Source organism: Lagenorhynchus albirostris, chromosome 4, assembly GCF_949774975.1.
Source record: "Lagenorhynchus albirostris chromosome 4, mLagAlb1.1, whole genome shotgun sequence".
Classification (NCBI taxonomy): Eukaryota; Metazoa; Chordata; class Mammalia; order Artiodactyla; family Delphinidae; genus Lagenorhynchus; species Lagenorhynchus albirostris.
The window spans coordinates 97,135,858-97,151,804 of record NC_083098.1 but is presented as its reverse complement, the minus strand read 5'-3'; the positions used below and the strand labels follow the sequence as shown (position 1 = coordinate 97,151,804).

The following is a 15,947-nucleotide window of genomic DNA, read 5'->3' as shown; positions in this document are numbered from 1 at the left end:
ACTGAAAGAGTTTACGTAATATGCCAAGGGTTTGGCAGAGCTAGAATTCGAGCCCAGGTTTTTGTACAGCCAAGCCTGTGGAACCCCAATTCCTGACCAACCAAGCACTCAGTGAAAAGACAACCAGAGTATTCATGGAATTGGTTACTACATCTAGTTGGTATTTTCAGCATAGGGAAGCTAAGAAAAGGGAATTTTAAATTTGGCTACTTTTTATACCTAGAATCTCTTGACCCACCCCCTTCCAAAACTAGATGCAAGGCCTGAAGAAAGAAGGAAAAAATAAACAAAAGAATCCACGAGCATCTCTCCCCTCTGCTCCTCCTGAGGGAGCCAAGTAGAGGCAACAAGGTTTCCATCCACTTAAATGACATGGGATAAAACTAGAGGCTGTTTTCTCAAAAGTGGCTTGGTCCTAACAATTTTCTATAAGCTGTAGTTGCTCTCAATCATTCATTCAACAAATATTTTCTGGGTGCCTTCTATGTGTTAGGCACTGAGCCAAGCATTTGGTCTCCTAAAGCGATAAATGGTCCTGGGGATTTTGAAATGGAAAAACATGATACTTGGATAACAAAATATAACTTCCACAATTCCCTATGGGTTTTTCTGAAACCCCCAAAGTTTTGAAAACTGAAAATGTGTTCGCATCCCGTAAGTGACCTCAGCCTATGTGAGGGTTTTTACTGTATTTATGCCACTGATTGTGAATATTCATACATTTGCTGAAGACAAATCAATGTGTTTGATTTCCAGTTGCTGCCCAGAACTCTACTGGGGTTGATACACGATATACAGTACACTTATTACATTTCCTTTCAGACACCAAAACTCCTGCCTCTAAAACATATCTGGGGCCCAAGGATTTCAGATATGGAACCTGCCTATTATTTGAAAGTCACCCTTGCAAATCTCTGTATAGTCTCAAAGACATACTGGTGACTAAAATCAAATCTTTCTCAAGCAGCAATTGTCCAAAACCTAAGAATTTATTAGATTTTGACTTCCTCATGTAGGCCAGGAAAAAACCAAAAGTGTGTTATATGCAGTAAATGTTCAAGCTGCCACAGTGCTTACGTGCCTATTCCCATCACCTCACAATGCCTTTATTCTTGAGAATTAGCATGAATGCTGGAGTGGAAAAGAAACCTCCCAGATAACCCAAGTGACTTGCCCAATTGCAAAGAACAAGGTTCCCAGCTGCCAGCATCTTCCATAATAGTGTCTTCCAAATTGTGGGTCACGATACATTAGTCTGGGTGGTGAAATCAATTCAGTTGCAACCCTCATTTTCTTTAAAAAATAAAGAACAGAAAATAGCGTGAATCCCATGCAGTAAAGGTAAGCATTGCTTCCTGAAACTTTTCTTTTTGCATACGTGTATACGAATAAACATACATATATGTATGTTTTCACACATTTATGGTGGACTGCCATTTTAAAAGTTTGGAAATGACTCTTCTATAATAAGCCACTTTGCACACTTATTCATTCATTCATTCAACAAATAGTTAGTAAAAGGCACCACGAGAGGCAAGAGGGGGGCTGGGGGGTAGGTATTGGGCAGGAAAGAAAAGCTACACAGAGGAGATGATGCTTGAAATGAGTTTTGAGAGATGAGTAGGTATAAAAGGCACCCGAATAAAAGCCATTATGTAATAGAAATAATTAACCAGTTCTTTGGGATTGAAGCACAATTCTGATTAATTAATACCTGCTCTGCCCACCTTACTGAGATTACCATGAGCTTGAAATCCAACGTACTATGCTAAAATCTGGCTTTGGAAATGTTCTCAAAATTAAAGGCATTATTTTTACAGCAGTTAAAACTTACAAAACATTTTCCCAAAGACTCTCTCGTTCGATGGCCAACACTATATGACAAGTGTGACAAAAACTGCTTTTCCCATTTTACAGACAAGATAGCTGAGATTGTCTTTCCCAGAGTCAAAAAGCTAACAACTGTCAGCTCAAACTAGGGCTCTTAACTACAAATTCCAGGCTGTTTTTAGTATTCTATATTGGTACCAATTAAATTATTAGCAATTCCACAAATTACCTCTCTTGGGTCAAACTATATTTTTAACAAGACACTCTAGGAGATAATTGTGTAACTGAAAGCAATGCATTTTAATTCATAGTATTTTGAGACCCTGTTTGGAAGACAGGCAGCCTTTGGAAGCCTGGGGCCTTTTCAATCATATTCCATGGGAAGCGGCTGAGGAGATACAGGCCACCTAGAGTCCTGCTCAGTGGTCAGCCAACTCCATGTCCCAAGTGCTCTGGCCAGCCGAGTGTCGGCTGATGGGCAGTTCACCACACTGGGGTCTTCATCAGCTGAATCACGGGCATGAGACACTTTATTTTTCAAAGAGCACTTGAACCCATAATTGTCTAAGTTGTGACTCAGGCCCTAGCCCTCTTGGCTAACTCGAATTCTACCCCTGCCCAGCCCTGCAACAATGTGATCTCATACGGTCCAATGACTTCCACTCTCATCTCTGTGCTGATTTCACCCAAACTGATATCACAGCTCAGACCTCTCATCTGTACCTCGTGCTCTGCTATCAATGTGTAACTCTATCTGAACATCTCAGAGGCATCTTAAACTGAACCCTTGATATTCCCTCGGACCTGCCCCACCCCGAAACTTCCCTCTTGGTAAATAAGTGGTACAAACCATATTTGGTTTTCCATGAAAACCTTGGAAGCATCCTTGCCTCTTCTCTTTCTTTGCCAGCCCTCATTTAATTCATCAGCAAATCCTATGGGCACTACCTTCATAAGACATATTGAATTCGAATACTTCTCACCCACTTCTACCACTGTCACCCTCCTTCAAGCCACCATTATCTCCTTACTGGACTGTGGCCTTAGCCTCCTATTTCTACCTCCTGCTTCTACCCACCTACAGTCTATTTTCCAAGTAGTGACGAGAAAGATGCTCTTCAAATGATGGCAACATGTGGTAGCTCAAAATCCCCCATGGCCTCCCATCACCTTTAAAGCAAAATCCAAAGTCCTTCCACTCTCCCTTGCTCACTGCTCTCCACTCTCACTAGCCTCCTTGCTAGCTTTGACCACATCAAGCCAATTCCAACCTCAGGACCTTTGCACTTCCCTCTGCTTAGATTGTGTGGCTTCCTCCCTGGATTCGTTCAAATCTCTGTTGTAATGTCTCCTTCTCAGGAAGCTCTGCCACCACGCAGACTCTCAATCCCCTTATACTGTGTTACCTTCCTTCACAGCACTTATTACTTGACCTTGAGTTACATAACTAATTATTGATTCACTTTCAACATGTCCCGCTCCATGGCAGCAAGAATTGTGCTGTTTCATCCCAGATCCCCAGTGCTGAAAACAGCACATAGTGCATAGCTGGTGAATGAGAAAATTCAATCTTACTACATCTTCAACATACCTGTGACACACGTGATATGGTACCCATTTTACAGATTCTCAAACTCACAGCTAGTGAAGACCTCAGGAATGATCTAAGTAAGGCCCCTCATTCTACAGATGAGGAAACTGGGACTCAGAATGGTGAACTGACTTATCCAAGGCTGGCTAGTAGGCCCCAGAGTTAAAACCTAAACTGAGGACTCTTCTCATTCCAAGTTCAGCACAATTTTCACATTACCAAGTTGAGGTACACATTCCTGGCTGGGGAGACATAAATGTCTATAAACTTACAAGGGTACTTGGTACTTTTTTATAGTCATAATAATTATTACAATAAAATAGATAATAATAGATGATAGTAAGGGGCCAAATGATCATTCATGAAGACTTACTAACTATAGTATGTTAAGTTCTATAAAGAGATGAAAACAAAGTTCCCAGAACACAGAGAAAAGGAGTTTAGAGTAATGGTTGGGAGCATGGCAGAAAGAGCTGGAATGCCTGAGTTCAAATCTTGGCTTTGCCACTCACTAGCTATCAATTACTTAGCCTCTCCATGCCTCAGTTTCCCCATTTATTAAATGGGTACAATTATAGTATCTTCACAGGGCAGATGTGAGAATTAAAAGAATTTGCATATGTAAAACATTTAAAATAGTAAGTGCTGTATCCACATTCATCGTTATTACTACTATTTCTATCACGAGGCAAGTGATCATAGCTTGGCAAAGAAGGTACTCAAAGAGTTGGAGCAAGATGTGAACATTTGAAATGGATTCCGAAGAATAGGTAGAAGGATGTGTTTTGTTTGGGGATAGACGGAGGTGTGACAGGTAGTGGTGATGAGAAAACAATACTGCTGGCAGGGAAAGAGCCACAGCAAAGCACAAAGGTGAGAAGTAGGAAGACATATTGTCAGAACAGCAAGCAACGAGCAACGCGCTGGGCTGGCTTCGGTGGAGGGGTGGGAATAAAAGCTGTGTGAGATAAAGCTAGAAGGAGAGAGAGATGGTGGCTGGGTCAGAAAGGGCCTGGAAGTGTTGCTGAGCAGTACAGATTTTATTCTGTCAGCAAGCAGGAGCCCCGAGGGTTTCTGAAGAAGGGAGTGACACTAAGAATCCTTTTAGGAAGACAGTTTCATCCTGACACCATGTGGTGTAAATTATCTTGGACTATACAGCTTGGGTAGAATTGGTTGCCAAGCTCACAAGGGGAGGGAAAGGATTTGAGGTTCAGGGTCCCCTGTGTAGACACAACTCTGGATCCCGCGTTTTGATCCAAACTCTCGGGCCTACGAAGAACGCACTGGCTTTGCTGTTTCTTAATGCGGGGCCTGCTATCACCTTGTCTAATGCAATATGGATAGGCAGGGTGCTACCCAGGCAACCAGATGCACTCATGGGTTTAGCCTCAGCCTCAGCAGCTGGCATCAGAATCACATCAGTGGGCGAGTGGGTGCCCAACCACACTCCAAAGGGCTGAGCTGAACAGGCAAATGCAGCACTTTGTGGTCACTCGGGTGGGACCAAGGGATACACGCTGGGTTCTCCTTAGGCCTCCATTTTTGCTCCACAGTTAAGGTATAATTCAGCTTGTCAAGTTCATGTGTAGTGTACAGACCAGGGATACTTGCACTCTTCTCTCCCCTGGAAAAGGAGGGTTTGTTTTCAGGAGAGGGGAGGGAGAAAACAAATTAGTATCTTTTTGAATGTCTTCTATGTGCTAGACACTGTTAGGAGTAATAATAATGAGAAGACGACCTTTATCTGATTATAAGAGTAAGTGGGGCAGCCACTGCTCAGTGAACGTTACTGTTTTCCAAGTTGTACCAGAGGCTCCATCTGAAACGCCCTATGTAACCCTGTGAAATGGGTTGTTGGATTAGCCCCATTTTGAGCTGAGGACACTGAGGCTCTCAAAGAGGTCAATTTATCCTTCAGCATGAAGGTAATAAGTAGCCGAGCAGACTGTTCTCGGCAGATATCTGTTAGGATCCTTCGGCTGTAGGCAACAGTAACTCACACTCTCTCATGGGAACATGTTGGAAGGATACTGGAACTCACAGAATTGGCAGGAAGACAGAGAAGTAGACCTAGAAACAGGTAGGCACTGAGGTGACTCTGGAGGCAGGACCAGGAACCACCAGGTCTCAGTGCAAGAAAGCTTGGGTTAGAGGCTACTGAATGGGGTAGAGATGAACTCCGTTATGTTTCAGATTCCTTGTCTCTCTGCTCAAGTGTTTCTCCAACTGGCCTAATGCTGATCACGTGCCATCCTTTGCCTGGGGGACAGGACACCCAGACTGTATCCCTCCAACCTGTCCCTCCAGATTATACCCCGTGGTAATACCACCCAAACTGGGGTGCTGTTGAGAAAGACAAATGAATGCTGGGAAGTGAGAAAACAGCAAATGTTCACCACGATAACCTAGTGCTGGGCTGCTCCCCGCAGGCCCATAAGACCAAAGAAAGAACCCGGAGTCAGCAACAGAGACATCAGTGGTTTAATGGATGCAGGAGCTCACACATCTGAAGCAAGGTCCTGGAGCGACACCCTGTGCGCAGCAGCTGGCAGGCAGGACTTGGCGGCAGGCTTCGCCCCGAGGGGGAAGGGGGAGATTGCCAGTTACAGGGGGAACTGATGTCAGGTTGGCTCATCGGTTACCAGGGAAACCAGCAGAGGAGCACATCCCTCACCACTCCTTTGATAAGAACAATCACTGGCTGGGACCTGGGGCAAGTGTGTAGGAAGGTCAGTCCTATGAGGAGGGTGGAGGTGAAGCAGGCACAGGTTGGGCAGGGGATGAACAGGGAGCAAGAGAACAGCCATCTTGAGTGGCCTGACCATACACCTAGGTAGATCCATCCTATTGAGCTTATTTCTCAACCTTGCTAAGGTTCCCCTTCCAGTGCTTCATGAATAAAGGGTGGAAAAGAAATGGTGGGCATTTAGGGAAGTCCTTGGTGGCCCAGTGGTTAGGACTCGGCACTCTGACTGCCGAGGGTCTGGGTTCAATTCCTGGTCAGGGAACTAAGATCCTACAAGCCTCGTGGCGAGCAAAAAAAAAAAAAAAATGGTGAGCATTTAATAGCAAGTTTTAGTTGAACTAACCTCTGAGCCTCTACTCATCATACACAGAAACACATATACAGTGGTGAAGTTTACATGGCTCCAGTGGGGTATATAAACCTACCAATCGGAGAAAGGAAAAAAAAGAAGACACCACCAAGTACAATGGGTAATCAGTGAAACGTGAATGGAATAAACTTGGTAAAATAATGCCCAGTTTTTGGCATGTATACTAGATATCATGAAATGTTTTCATGATCCTCTCAAAAACAGATCTCTTTTGAATTGCATTTCAATTATATTTTCAAAGCAGAGCTTATAGCTCATTTGTCGATGTTAATTCATGCCCACGTGCAGACACCTGAAGGTAGCCTTGTGCTTCTCAAGAACCCAAACCCACTGTTTTCACCACTGAGTGGCTTTTATCTACCCATTTACTGTTATCTGCAATAAAGCAAGTCATAATTGCTACAAGGAAGATCATAATAATTAAAGGACTATCTGACATACTACATTACTATTTGGATGGCTTTACAACCAGATAACGGCTGAGAGAGATGAAGGTAGCCTGGGCGTCAGGGAGGGGACCTCTCCGCCAAGTGACCCTCTCTGTCGAACAATGACTCATGGTCCTTGGCGGCTTTTACTGATGGGATCAGGCTAGCTCTCATTAACTGCTGCAAGAACATGGCTTGCTAATCCAGAAAGGCTTCTCCGCGTGACGATAAACACATGTGGCTGAAGGGTTCATGTTCAGGAATAATTTAGAAACTTCTCAACAGCACACTCACTCTTAGTCTAAGAGGTATTTCCTCCCCTGGTCCCCCTCTGCTTTCTACTGTTACTTTCCTCTTCCTACCCTACCCTCTCTCCCCCATTCAGGGATACCTCCTCCCCCATCCACTAAGTAGCGCTAGGTAAACAGTATTCAACAATCAACAGACCTGCTCCAACCTCAAAAAGCTACTCCCTCCGTTCCTGGAACCCCTACTCTGTGCTGCTCAGTGATCACTAGCTGGGACCATCATTTGTCTGCCTACCTGTCTAGTCCAGGTACCAGTCCCTTTGAAAACCATAACTGGGACCTGCCACTCTTCTTTAAAAATATCTCCATTGAGGACACGGGTTCGTGCCCCGGTCCGGGAGGATCCCACATGCCGCGGAGCGGCTGGGCCCGTGAGCCATGGCCGCTGAGCCTGTGCGTCCGGAGCCTGTGCTCCGCAACGGGAGAGGCCACAACAGTGAGAGGCCCGCGTACTGGGGAAAAAAAAAAAAAAAAAATCTCCATTAAGGAGAGTGGCAAACAAAAGCCCTTCAATGTCTGGCTGAAATCCAATTCCCTGACTTTTCCCGCCCACTATGGTTCTATCAAGGCCCACTTACTGCTACCCCAAACTCGCTCTCCCTAACCTCTCTCTTTTCTTGTCAGCTCCTGGACCCAGCTCACAAGCCCCTGACTGGGAAGCCCTCTGCCATCCCCAGGCACAGTAAGAGCTGGCGGCCACACGGCATTCTGGGTACACCTTGATTAGAGTGTCACACGCTGCATCACTGTCACCTGCCCACCCACCTGCCTCCCCACAGACTGAGGTCTCTTTGCAGCCAGAGTCCAACTCATTCACCTTTGCATCTCCAAAGCCAAGCACAGCTCCTGACCCAGAGTGAATACCCACATAATACCTGAGAAATAAATGAATTTCAGTTTCCATGAAGCTGAAAAATATTTAGATACATATTATCTATAAATTTATTTATAGATATTTATAATATATATTTTTAGCAAGATAGCCGTCAATTTTTATTGAGCTTAAATCTCTAAATTCCATTTTAGCACCATGTTTGCGGGAAAAACGTCCAGTTTTATATAAACTCGATGTGTATGGAGAGGGCACAGGATAGCTCCTATAGAATTAGCAAAATGGTGTTTGTATTTAACCTCATTTTTATCACTTCAGATGAGCACTTCCCTACATCATCTGGGCATATACTCCATTCACCACCTTTATTGTTTGAAGTCTTGCAGAATCACTGCTCTAGATAGAATATAGGACTGTGACCTGCAGATACACGTGTGTATACTTATAACTCCACCAGACCAAGTTTGGGCATCTACAGCGTACATGTCATTTGGGGCCTACCATACGCTGATGTCCACTTGGCTGAAGTCCTCCAGCTGCGGCGATCCCAGCCACGCACCGCTAACCCGCTGGTGCCTTCGTGTGAGTCTTTCCTGTCCATGCCTATCTCCTGTCTCCAATTGTACAGCTCCCTGAGTAGTCCACAGCCTTCTTCTAAACCTGCATTCGCTTCTGTGATTTTTAGATAACATTTCAGCAATTTCAAGTTTGTAACCTAATGATTCTAATGCTCTTCTCTAAGTAGACCTTTTTTCTTTTTTCTTTTTTATGATTTACCTTTCTCAGAGTCACCATGGCAGTTTCCCCTCTCTGGTATTACTTTCCACAGGCAAACTTTGATTATTTGAATGCCCCAGGGGATGTGCTGAAATTTAAGTTAAGTGAGATTTCAGGTAATTGGAAGAGTTTATAATGTGAACCACTGTAGCTGGGGGGTATGTGAAATTCACTGACAGTCTTGGTTAACTGCAGTTTTGAGTAAGAAGGTTTGCCTGAATATCTATTTCAATCCTTTCACTCCTGTTATTTCTCCTTTCCTCCCTCTACCATCTTCTCACTCTCCAAAGAGTGTATTCTTATTCTTTTCAGGCCGATAAAGATGAGAAAAAAGCAAGGGAAGAAGATTGGGTTTCCTTATAGTTGGCTGTACGTGGGCTAGGAAACCCCTTCCCATTTGCTGAAGAGAGCATATGTTTTTAAAAATCATCCCTTGCCTGGAGTGAATTTGCTCTCTCCCCTGTGCTAGGCTGATCCGACCTTGCCTTGGGCCGAGATGCTGAGGGTGGAGCGTGCAACTCTGGTTCGTTTCAGAGACTGGGTGTTCAGGATGGAGCACAAAAACTACCTGTGCATCTGAGGCTCTCCCTTTTCCATCCAGGTTACCAAGAGCCTGGGATATGCTGCATGAAGGTGACAGCCCACGTCACCAACTCCCACATATGCAATGACCCATTATAACATATAACAGTCACATATGGAATGTAATGATAGATTCGCTGGTTACGTCATTATATGATAATAATTCGATTCAGTTGCAGAGGGCTCCCCCTGTGGGCTGGGTGGCAGCAAAAAGCCAGCAAAGCATGGACGACACTTCGGTCAAACTGCCTGTCAAAACTGTAAAAATGCTGTGGCTCCACTTCCCCTTGTCTCAAAAAAGAAATCATAAAAAACCCTAACATTCCCCAATAAGGCGCCGCCTTGTATATCTATCAGCTCTTAACCTCTCAGCTCTGCCCCGAAACACCAGGAGCAGAGGGACCTGTGGCCATGTCTTCACTTTATATATGAGGTGCTGAGAGGACTAACTGGCGGCATTTGCAGAACAAGAATTGATTCCTGGACCATCCTTTAACAAGAGGGAATTCGGGAGATACAGAGACAAAGGAGCCATTAATAGAAACAACGTGGCACGTGGGATTTAGAACTGAAATGTGGGTTTCACTGCCATCACCTACCACTGGGCCATGGGAAGCCCCGCACCCACTCTGCGCTTCAGTTTCCTCTTTTATAAATGATGATATCAATAACCACCATCATTTATGGAAGCTACTCAGTGCCCAAAGATGATTCATCATTTCACATATATAAATCATTAATCCTTATCACAACTCCAAAAGGTAGATGTCATTACCCCCTTTTACACATACAGCATCTGAGGCTCTAAGAGGTTAAAAAAAAGGTGTGCAGCCTGTAAGTGACAAAGGTGGGATTTGAACACAAGTCTGCCCCATGTCCTTTCTGTTGCACTGCACTGCCTCTCTTACAGAAGTGTCTAAGGATTTTATAAGGCAATGCATGTTAAAAAGAAAAAAAAGCACTCAATAAAGTCTAAAGGCATCAATCTTATTATCACAGTATCAAAAGAATCAAGAGAACTGTGTCTGCCCTATTCAAAGAAAGAAAACAATCTCCACTCCTAAGTTTGTCAGCAGACCTTGCCTCTCTGAAAAATATTAGCTCCCTGCTGGGATGAATAGTTCCATAAGAGGGCCAGAGTACTCAAGATGAAGAGTCAACTCAAGATGGTGCGTTCTGTGGGACTATTCCCTGGCTCCCTTCTCTCTGATACTTGAGTCAGGTGCAGATGCTCTAAAGCAAGGAGGTGTTCCATCCCCGTCTGCCCCAGAAGGCAGTCATCTGCAAACTAGAGATCTTGAAATCAGCCATGCAAATCCGTCACCATTTTAATTATCCAAGTAAATAGAGCTCTTACCACCATCTGCCAGGATTTCAACCAGTCGTGTTCATTAAGCTCCCACAGCAGTTCTTTCTGGATGAGAACCGTGGAGTCATTGCTGAAGGGCCACTTGGGCCCAAATTTCCGCCTACAGGATGAAGGTGCCCCCAGCTGAAGCATGTGTCTCGGAGCTGTTTTCTCCCCTCTCTACACCTTGCTCACATTTTTCTGAAAGCCGTTAATTTGCTCCTTCAAAGTAACTTCATCTTTGTTGTTCTTACTTCCTTTCCACCAACTCCAGGCAGTACTGATTAGTGAGAAATTTTCCTCCCCAAGAACTGTCAGCTCAGAACTCAGCCCCACAGCAAAAAGTGAGGTGGAGCTTCACTCTGGAACACGGATGGGTGTGCAATCCTGGTGGTTCAAATCACCAGAGATCTCAGAGACCAGACTAAATTGTAAATGCTTCTTAAGGCGGGGACTCTGTCCAGGTCTGTTTCTCTGGCTGATAACTGTGCAAATGAGTTGATTATGTTAGTGAAAGGCTCCCGTGGGCGACCTGAGTTAATTATGGCTTTCAGGGAAGATGGCAAAATCCTCACTAGCTACAAATCACCAATGGACCACAAGGCAGTATTGGGTATAATTGTACTTGCTTTCCTTGACAGTCAGTTGGTCCACCAACACCACTACCTCTGTCATCATCGTTCCTCAGGATAGCATTTAAATGACAATAAAGTGATTACTCTTCTCCTAGTACAGAATTAAGACCTGACACTCAAAATATTCCTTGGAGAAGGACGCACAGACATCACGATGCAGGTAATATCCAGGTTTGGGCATTTCTCTTTCACTAAAGAAAATTCAGTGATAATCACAGCATCACCACAGACAGCAGCAACAAATTGCTAATTGCTAAATATATGATCGGGCTGACCGCTCCAAAAGGCGATGACATTTCAGAGGCAGAGAGACCTAAAAGTATATGGAGGACAGCGGATATGCTGAGGAAGACCCTGATCTTGAGACCCAGATATGACCATGGAAGCGTCAGTCAAACACAGAGGGCAGACCCTCCTCTATCAGTGACGGTGCACCAGGCACTTTACACACATTAGCTCATTCGTCCTCACCATGAGACCCTACAAGGTAGGTACTACTATGATCCCCTATATACACATAAAGTGCTGGTCAGTAAGATGGAAGCAGAAGTGTCCTTTGGGACTTCTGGGAAGTTTCCTTAAGCGAGGGGTCCCCAACCCCTGTACCGGTCCGCACCTGTTAGGAACCGGACTGCAGAGCAGGAGGTGAGTGGTGGGCGAGCAAGCGAAGCTTCGTCTGCTGCTACCCATCCTCCCCCCAACCCTGTCCGTGGAAAAACTGTCTTGCACGAAACCAGTCCCTGGTGCCAAAAACGTTGGGGACTGCTGCCTTAAGGCGAGAGGTACACTCTTGCATGTCTTCCTCATCCTGAAATATATGGTCCACAAGATAGAAAACCTCACTCTTGGAATGGAGCAGTAGAGCAGAGAAATGGAAGGTGCCTGGATCCCTGACAAACAGTGAGCTGCCATATCAGCCCAAACTGTCTACCTCCAAATTTATTGTACATGTGTGTGTATGGCTGTTAGCATAACTGAGGCAATCTTGGGCCCTTAAAGTTTCTCCTGTCCTTTTGCTGACCCTACCCAGGACTGTACTGTGCAGTAAGTCACTTCTTTGTCATCAAGGGCTTTGTATTGATAGTTAATAGATATTGTTTAATAATCATTAGGACCAGGTGGCCTCTATGCTCTGTTAGTCCCCAAACAATGATGAAAACCTTCACTGACGTATTCCTTGTGCCCACGAGACTAGTTAGTTACTCATTCATGAATCTTGACTTAGAAATGCACGTTCTGTTTCCCAGCACCTAACCCAATACCCCTTTAACTATAAAACTGTCCCCATGGCCCCTACGCAGTGCAGGTGCAGCTGTGAATGCTTCCAGATCATTTTCCCCTAACTCATCCCACCCTGTGAGTAAATTACCCTATAATAACCTGATCCATTGACTGTATGGAGCTGTTTGCCTCATTTTTTTTTTTTTTTCGGTCTCCAGATGCCTTCTCAATTCAGTGGGCATTTTTTGTTCCCTCTGACCTTCAACAATGTGAGTGAGAAATACAGATAATTCTATCTTATTTAAACCACTGTTATTTCTATTACATTAAAATTAATCCTAAATAATATACTGATATGCCAAACAACTGATATTGAGGAAATTTCAGAAGGAAATTAATAAAGCAATCCCATTTGCAATCTCATCAAAACTAATAAAATAGCTGGGAATAAATCTAAATAAGGAGGTTAAAAAAAACCTGTACTTGGAAACCTGTAAGACACTGATGAAAGAAATTGAAGACAACACAAATGGATGGAAAGATAGACTATGTTCATGGATTGGAAGAATTAACACTGTTAAAATGACTATACTACCCAAAGCAATCTACAGATTCAATGTAAGCCCTACCAAAATACTAATGGCATTTTTCACAGAACTAGGACAGTTCTAAAATTTGTATGGAAACACAAAAGACCCTGAATAGCCAAAACAATCTTGAGAAAGAACAAAGGTGATTTCAAACTATAGTACAAAGCTACATCATCAAAACTATATGGTACTGGCACAAAAACAGACACATAGGTCAATGGAACAGAACAGACAGCTCAGAAATGAACCCACACTTATATGGGCAGTTAATCTATAATAAAGGAGGCAAGAATTTACAATGGAGAAAAGACAGCCTGTTCAATAAATGGTGTTGGGGAAACTGGACAACTACATGCAAAAGAATCAAACTGGACTACTTCCTCTCACCATATGCAAAATAAATTCACAATGGATTAAAGACTTAAGTATAAGACCTGAAACCACAACGCTTCTAGAAGAAAACATAGGCAGTACTCACTCTTGGAATGGAGTGATAGAGTAGAGAGACAGAAGGTGCCTGGATCCCTGACAAATGGTGAGCCCCCATATCACATATCTATATTTTCCAAATCTGGCGTGGAGGGGTGCAGTGAACTCGAGATTACTTGGATATTTAAAGTTACATCCACCACGACTCAAGGTTTTATCATCTCTAGGCATCAATAATACCTTCAGCCACTCAGTTTTCTTCCCCAACCTTTCCTCGTTCACAGATTCAGGCCATCAAGGGCAGGGACTCGCTGCTGCGATGATGACACTCTGTGATGGGGGTGAACAGGCGGGGGTGGAAGGCTGGAGTCCCTCACTTCCACAGAGCCAGTGCTTGGACAGGGCTGGGTCACCTGGCACACCTGCCTTCCACCCACAGCACAGAGGTGGTGTCCTGCCCGTCCTTCGGGATGTGGTTACGACTGCAGGTCTCCTGACACCACTTTTGCTCAACTTCCAACTGAAATTGAAGTCATGGCAGGAGTCTGGAACCAGACCCAAAAAGCCTCTTTTTCAGCTCAGGTTTTTAGGTTTAGAGCTAGGTCAGCTGACGTGAGTGTACAGAGGGTCTGAACCCAAGGCTCCCAGAGGGAAAACCTTCTAACCTTCAAGTTTAAAAGCCTAACTCCACACACTTGCTTCTTTTTGAGTGACCATAAAAAAGGACTCTGAATTTCTGAATATTTCATAAACACTCTGAATTTCCATCTCTTCATCTATAAAGACCCTACCCCCTGCTCATGCTAACTGGTAAAGTAGTTATAAGACATTGATTAAGGAATACAGAGGAGGGTGACAACATCGTGTTGCATTTTGTACCCCAACTTTTAGCAGAGTGCCTGGGACATAGTTAATCCTCTTAAATATCAGTGGAGGGAAGGCAAGTGTAAGGAATTATTTTTATTTGTTACAGCTCATGATGAGAAGATGGCCATAGGGACCAAAAAAAAAAAATAATCGCACACTTTCTTTGCATGAGAGTCAACCGTGGGTGGCAAATAACCTTGGAACAAACTTAAATTCTAGTCCAGAGCAGAGTTAAAGGCTGGCATCTGTTCAGACACACTATAGTACAGGTCAGAGTCCAATACAGAAAGTAGCTCTTTATAACCAAATGATTTCCCACCCGCAGCTTCTGCCTGACTCTTTTCAAGCAATATATCTGATAGAATAAAATTCCAGTTTGAAAGAATGGAAGGAAAAGAAGGGAAGGTGGGAGAGAGAGTGGGAGGGACTTGACTTCTAGTAAATTCATAAATCCCTTAGAGCTTATTAAAAGGAGATTTGACTTAATTACCTTTAAAAGATCACAATCTATATTTTGAGAGTCAGAAGGCCTGTAAGATCAAATGGAGATAAGGGGACTTGGGGGAGAAAAAGAGATAAGAATATTGTTCTGACCAAAAAAAAAAAAAAAAGATGTCCTTGTTTTAATTCAGCAGTTTTTCAATTCAAGTATTAGCTGAGAATCCAGTGGGGTTTTCATCTCTTTTACGTTTGTTCATTACATGCAGCACATTGTTCTGGGCACAGTGGGAAATTAAAAAAATGAATGTACCCATCCTGCGTTGAGTAACTCCAGGCTGGAGGCAAGACATACATAAATAATTCCAATGTGAGGCAACCCGGCAGACACTGGTCACAGAGGTGTGTCTAGACGCTTGGGATTGCAAAAGGCAAGAGACCTTTCCGTTGGGGGTCAAGGTGGTCATGACGAAACCTTGAAAGAAGGGTGAGGAGAAGTGAGAGAACAAGAGTTCCTGGCAGAGGGCACAGCCTGAGCAAAGGCCAGGTGCATGGAAACACAGGCTTCCAGCAAAGACCCCCAAAGTGGTTCTGTTTGCCAGGAATACGGGACATGTGAAAAGGAGAAACGCAAAATAAGGCTGGAATGTTTGGTTTGGATGAAAGTAAGAAAGGCCTTAAATGACAGTGGAGTCCGAGCCAAAGGCAGAGCCAATAGGGCCGTGGAGGGCTTTGAGCGAGGAAGGTCAGGATCACGGTCCTGCTTCCAGACCCTTGACCAGGCAGGGATGGACTGGAAGGAAAGGCAGAAAGAAATGCAGGAGGCAGGGAGGCTGATGAGGAGGCACCTGCAAGAATCCAGGGTGGGGAGCTGACTGCTGCTTCTTTGTGAGCAAGTGCTGGGTCTCGGGCACCGAAATCAGCTGAATACGAGGCTTATTCAAAACCCCAA

At 44.2% G+C, this 15,947-nt stretch overlaps 1 protein-coding gene and 1 non-coding gene across 2 annotated transcripts in view; one reads left to right on the top strand and one right to left on the bottom strand.

Annotated features, from left to right (window-relative positions):
* Window positions 1-15,947, bottom strand: part of CCDC149 (coiled-coil domain containing 149) — a 95,886-nt gene that overhangs the window by 66,742 nt on the left and 13,197 nt on the right.
* Window positions 6,360-6,432, top strand: TRNAQ-CUG (transfer RNA glutamine (anticodon CUG)). Its single transcript has one exon. It is a non-coding gene; the product is annotated as a tRNA-Gln (tRNA).